The sequence below is a fragment of the Eretmochelys imbricata genome, chromosome 5 (genome assembly GCF_965152235.1).
Source record: "Eretmochelys imbricata isolate rEreImb1 chromosome 5, rEreImb1.hap1, whole genome shotgun sequence".
Taxonomy (NCBI): domain Eukaryota; kingdom Metazoa; phylum Chordata; order Testudines; family Cheloniidae; genus Eretmochelys; species Eretmochelys imbricata.
Window position 1 is genome coordinate 84,134,133 of NC_135576.1, and position 6,511 is coordinate 84,140,643.

The following is a 6,511-nucleotide window of genomic DNA, read 5'->3' on the forward strand; positions in this document are numbered from 1 at the left end:
ATTCTTGCAGTTTGGTTCAGGCTACAAGTACCTGTGCAGAATCCAGCTGATTTCAGTGGAACCCCATGTGGGTGTAAGGTTCTGCCTGTGAGGATCAGATTGCAGAATCGGGATCTCATTCTGTGATCCCATGTAATTAACAAAATCGGAAGCATCACATTTAAATAACAAAAGCTTATAATATAGAGTAAGAGGAGGGGAGAGTACTATTACTGCATGATATATTGTTTCAAAGAGAAGCACTGCAATTAGTAATGATGTTTTACATAATTTGGGGGTAGGGGATTTATTACCTGGAATAATCTATATCAGAGGTTCTCAAACTGTGGTCTGTGGGAGCTCCATTCAGGTGGTCCACGGATATTTCCCTCTAAGGTGCGTGCCTGGGTGGCTGCAAACGAGATAATGAAGGGCCACCCACCTAATTAGTGGAACCATGCAGGTGTGGCTCCACTAATTAGTTGCCTGGACCTGGAGAAGATGCACATGTAAGGTGAGGTGCTGGCCTTGGGGGGAATAGGGGGTAGGTGGGAGCAGGCAGTGGGGTGAGAAGAGGGGGTGGGGGGAATTTGGAATGTGCAGGGCTGCAGCGGCCAGAGAAAGGCGACTTTCCTCAGTTCCAGGGCTGCGGCTGCCGGGGAGAGATGGGCCTCCTTCCCAGCCTCAACTCTGTGGCGAGGGAGAGACCCCCCCTCCTTCCCAGCCCCAGCTCCGGGGCTGCTGCGGTGGGGGAGAGAGGGACAGACCCCCTCCATCCCAGCCCCAGCTTGGGGGCTACTGTGGCAGGGGAGAGAGGGCACATCCATCGCATTAGAAAGGTAAGACTACAGATATTAAAATATGAGTTAGCTGCTTTTATTTGTAGGAAAAAAAACTTTATTATTATTATTAAGGTTTTTTTTATTTAGCGCTTTTATCCAAAGCGCTTTACAATAGTTAGCTAATGGTACAAACAACATTTGGAAAGATCTTTAAGTGGTCCGCCGAGACCCTCAGCAATTTTCAAGTGGTCAGCGAAAAAAAAATTTGAGAACCACTGATCTGTATGACTAGAGCAGAGTACTTGGGTGTGTTTTCATTCGTGGTTGGTTTTCAGGGTGTTTTTTTTCTTCCATTTTATAGACATTATCTTTAATCTCTGATGTGACTTGATTTTCACTCCATTCATTAATGGTGAATATGCTAAATAAATAAATACATACATAAAAAGTCAAATTATCCTTAGTAATTAATATCATATAACCTGTGAATATTTAAAACTAAGAGTTCAATCTAATTCCCATTCAAGCCAGTAGGAGTTTTTTTCCATTCACATAATGGGAGCTGGATCACACTTAGCATCTCTAATATTATTCTGGTCTTGCATTCTTAATGCATATGCAATCCCCAGTGAGGTCACTGGGAATCTTGGCTGTAAAGGACGGATTCTTTTTTCTGAAACTCTTAGTGAACTTAGAGTGAAGTTGACCCCTCTGCAGAGATCCCACAGAAGGTCCTATGTACCATTTAAGCTAACATAAGAACACAAGAATGGCCATGCTGGGTCAGAACAAGGTTCTATTAGCTCCGTATCCTGTCTTTCCACAGTGGCCAGTGCCAGAGACTTCAGAGGGAATGAACAGAACGCAGCAATTTATTGAGTGATCCATCCCCTGTCATCCAGTCTCAGCTTCTGGAAGTCAGAGGTTTAGACACATCCAGAGCATGAGGTTGCGTCCCTGATCATTGTGGCTAATGTATCTAATTATTTTTTGAACCCAGTTACTCTTCACAATATAACCTGACAATGAGTTCAATAGCTTGACTGTGTGTTGCGTGCAGAAGTACTTCCTTATGTTTGTTTTGAACCGGCTGCTTTTTAATTTCATTGGGTGACCCCTGATTCTTGTGTTATCGAAAGGGGTGAATAACACTCCCTTATTCATTTTCTCCACACCATTCATGATTTTACAGACCTCTATCATATCCCTCCTTAGTCGTCTCTTTTCTAAGTTGAACAGTCCCATTCTTTTTAATCTCTCCTCATATGAAAGGTGTTCCATCCCTCTAGTCATTTTTTTGCCCTTCTCTGTATTTTTTCCAGTTCTGTCTCTTTTTTGAGATGTGGTCACCAGAATTGCACACAATATTCAAGGTGTGGGCACACCATGGTAAAAGTTACATATATAGTATTTAAAGTTATATATATATACTTTTATATAGTAAAAGTATGACATTTTCTGTTTTACTGTCTATCCCTTTCCCAATGGCTCTTAACATTCTGTTAGCTTTTTTGACTGCTGCACATTGAGCAGATGTTTTTAGAGACCTGTCCACAATGACTCCAAGATCTCTTTCTTCAGTGGCAACAAATAATTTAGACCCGATCATTTTGTATGTATAGTTGGGATTATGTTTTCCAACTGCATTACTTTGCACATACTAATATTGTTTCTCATCTGCCATTTTGTCACCCGCTCACCAAGTTTTGTAAGATCCCTTTATAACTCTTTAACTTGAGTAATTTTCATAGAATCATAGGACTGGAAGGGACCTCAAGAGGTCATCTAGTCCAGTCCCCTGCACTCATGGCAGGACAAGTATTATCTAGAGCATCCCTGATGGGTGTTTGTCTAGCCTGCTCTTAATCTCCTATGATGGAGATTCCACAACCTCCCTAGGCAATTTATTCCAGTGCTTAACCAACCTGATAGTTATGAAGTTTTTCCTAATGTCCAACCTAAACCGCCCTTGTTGCAATTTAAGCCCATTGCTTCTTGTTCTATTCTCAGAGGTTAACAAGAGCAATTTTCCTCCCTCCTTCTTGTAACAACTTTTCATGTACTTGAAAACTGTTGTCATGTCCCCTCTGTCTTCTCTTCTCCAAACTAAACAAACCCAAGTTTTTCAATCTTCTCTTATAGGTCATATTTTCTAGACCTAGATCATATATTCTAGATCATTTTTGTTGGTCTTTTCTGGACTTTCTCCAGTGTGTCCACATCTTTCCTGAAATGTGGCACCCAGAACTGGACACAGTACTCCAGTTCAGACCTAATCAGTGTGGAGTAGAGCAGAAGAATTACTTCTCCTGTCTTGCTTACAACACTCCTGCTAATACATCCCAGAATGATGTTTGCTTTTTTACAACAGTGTTACACTGTTGACTCTCATTTAGCTTATGATTCACTCTGACCCCCAGATCCCTTCTGCAGTACTCCTTCCTAGGCAGTCATTTCCCATTCTGTATGTCTGCAACTAATTGTTCCTTCCTAACTGGAGTACTTTGAATTTGTCTTTATTGAATTTCATCCTATTTACTTCAGATCATTTCTCCAATTTGTCCAGATCATTTTGAATTTCAATCCTATCCCTCAAAGCACTTGCAACTCCTCTCAACTTGGCATTGGTCACAAACTTTATAAGTGTACTCTCAATGCCATTATCTAAATCATTGATGAAGATATTGAAAAGAACTGGACCCAGAACAGCAAACTTTGCTACCTCGTTGTTTACCCCCTTTTCCTGATCATTTATAAATGTGTGGACCGGCATTGGTCCCCGTATAGGTCCTTGATATCTTTTAACCAATTCCTAATCCATAAGAAGGCCTTCTTTCTTATCCCATGACTGCCTACTTTGCTTAAGAGTCTTTGATAAGGGAGCTTGTCAAAAGCTTTCTGAAAGTCCAAGTACACTATATCCACTGGATCACCCTTGTCCACTTGTTTGTTGGCCCCCCGCCACCTCCTCAAAGAATTCTAATAAATTGGAGAAGCATGGTTTCCTTTTACAAAAGCCGTGTTGACTGTAACATTTAAGTTTATTTTTTAGGAGAGATATAATCTTATGCCTCGGGATGTTAGTCAATCACAGATTGACAAAGATTAAGAAACTTTCCCTATAGGCAGTTTATTCCATAATTGTTTTCATGTATATTCCTCTGAAGAATCTGGTACTTGCCACCATCAGATAGGATACTAAATTATATGGACCTCTGGGCCTATGCTTGTGCCATCTCTTTGCACTGGAGTGTGAAGTTTAACCTAAATGATGCTACAAGCTAGATAAACAGAAATGCTTCTTCCTGATGTTCATTAGGTTAAAAAAGGTGGTTAGTTTTTAAACCATGCAGTATAATGTTTAAAACAGTTCATTGTAGTTTTCTGAGTTTTCCAAAGTTTAAAATCATTAATGTTAATACCTGAAAAAATAGATTGATCTTTCATGAAGTACAGTAGAAGAAAATTTATATCTTATTATTGACATTTCATTTTAATTTATACAGAAAAGAGTGCCTAACTATGGTTCTATGCCCTGGAAATTATTTAAAGATACAATTATTACAAATTACAACTCTATCAGTTTCACCCAAACCCCAGAACCAAAAGAATATTGGAAGAACATAGACAATAAAAAAAAAATCACCACCGCTCACCACCTCTGTTAAAGCCAGGGAGAATAGATGGACTCAGCTGTGTGCCCTAAAGGCTATTTGAACTTATAAAATAATAACAGTGGCTTTTGCCAGTCAGAGATTTGCAACAGAATTGTAAACAGCTTATATAATGGTGAAGAATTAATAGCTCAATAGACTTCTTAAATGCTAATAGAACTAAGACTCTCCTTTATTGTGTAATTAGATAAACACCATTTAGAAATACAAAATTGTGACTTACTGTGGGGAATATCAGTTTATTTTTTATGCCTCCTATCCATTCCTCTGAGAATTATTTCACTGCTAGAAGCAGATGGTGATTTTTAAACCCACTGCTATTTTGGTGTATGTTTTTTAAAGAAAAAAGCCTAAAAATAGACCCAAGTTACCAGACCCTGCAAAAATATGTTGTCAGCTCTTTACTCTGCTGGGCTGAAAACAAATCTGTCAGCAATTTCTTTGGGTTAAAGTATATGTACACTTGTGATTTTTTTTTTTTAAAAAAAGAAAGCTTTTTAAGTGCTTTTGTAAGAGAGTCCATTTAAAGCTTTAAGTGTCAACAAATTACCATCTGTTGTTGTAAAGACACTTTATCAGATTGATGAGACCTTCTCTTCCATTAATGTTGTGGAGCAACTGCATGAATTACACTTTAAACTCTGAATGAGCCTGAAATCAACAGCTTCAGCTCCGCTGAACAGATATTCAGACACACCCAGTTTTGTGTAACTATGAAAACTAAAATGGGAGTGTGAATTATATGTGTGGGAAAAGCCTTCATAATAGGTTTTATTCAACTAGGGCTTTTACTTCTCTTTTAAAATCATTTGTTGGAGTAGATCTGTGGTTTGATGAAGTAGCTACTGGATGACAGAGAAGTGGGGGAGGTTGACTGTGCTTTTAGTCAGCTTACATAACAATAAGAAAATATAATATTTTTCAGAAGTACCTATAGGTCAACTGTGTAGCACTATTACCTCAGTTCTTGATGATTGTCACTCTGGGCAGTTCCTGTGCAGAGAGGAATCAAACGTAAGCCTTTCAAGTAAAAGAAATGAATAAGTATTGTTATCTATATGGCACCATTGGTGAAGATAGCCCTGAACAGTAGGTGCAGGGTGCTGAACATATAACAGGTTCTTGGGTCACCTTGGGGTAGGGTGTTGCTATTGTAGTAAAAAATATAAATATACTGAAAGTTATATAATCAGGCAGTATTATATCAACAGACCTCAATTCCTCAAGGCCAGATCTTGTAAGTGCAGAGCATCTGTACTGGAGTCTAGGGAGCTCAGCAGTTGTCAGGATCAGGAATTTATTTTGTCTCAACATTTATAAGCTATTTTAAAGAAAAGAGTTCAACATGTTATGCTCCAAAACATAATTCCTTTAAAGAATCTGATTTCTATTCAGCATCCTTTGTTTTTCAAGTGTGTGTGAGAGTGAGAGAGAGAGAGAGAGAATTTTGTTAGTAATTCTGAGCCCTCAGTAAGCCACACAAGCGTTGGGTATATGGCTGTAGGCTTGCACATTTGCACTAGCTACTGCAAACCTAATCCAGCTGCATAACTAAACTTTGGAAGCTGTGTGCCTAGCACAACTCATTGATGGCTCTGCCAGGGGCTACAGCCACATAACAATCCTAGTAAGCTTTGACTCCCCCTGCTGACTCTGTCAGCTCTCCTTTCCCTCACCTGGTGTTCCTGGGTCCTGGGGGAAGATGATCCAGTAGTAAGGGCCATGGAAGTAATCAAGGAGGGGCAGTCAAAGTGATAGTGGATGGGTTCTGATGTGAAGCACGAAGCAAAGCTGGGATCAGAAGAGGAAATGAATACGGACAGAAGACAGACGATGGCAGCAGCAGCAGACTATGAAATCTTCAGAGGCAGGATTGTTTCGTAATGTTTGTACAGCTCCAAGCGCAATAGGGTGCCTATTGCATTTGTAATACAAATAAATAATAATAAGGGAAGGATGCAGGCCAGACATTAGCTTGAGGAAGGGACAATGATATATATGGGAGTAACCAACAGCTTTCACAGCAGTAGCAGTGAGGCAGGAGGAGGGAAAACTGGGACACATCACACTGTTACC

The 6,511-nt window shown here is 39.7% G+C and overlaps 1 long non-coding RNA gene across 1 annotated transcript; it reads right to left on the reverse strand.

Annotated features, from left to right (window-relative positions):
- Window positions 1-952: 952 nt before the first annotated feature.
- Window positions 953-6,255, reverse strand: LOC144264611 (uncharacterized). The gene is made up of 3 exons (XR_013346080.1): window positions 6,112-6,255; window positions 5,395-5,455; window positions 953-1,182 (listed from the first exon to the last, which is right to left on the reverse strand). It is a non-coding gene; the product is annotated as an uncharacterized LOC144264611 (long non-coding RNA).
- Window positions 6,256-6,511: the final 256 nt, after the last annotated feature.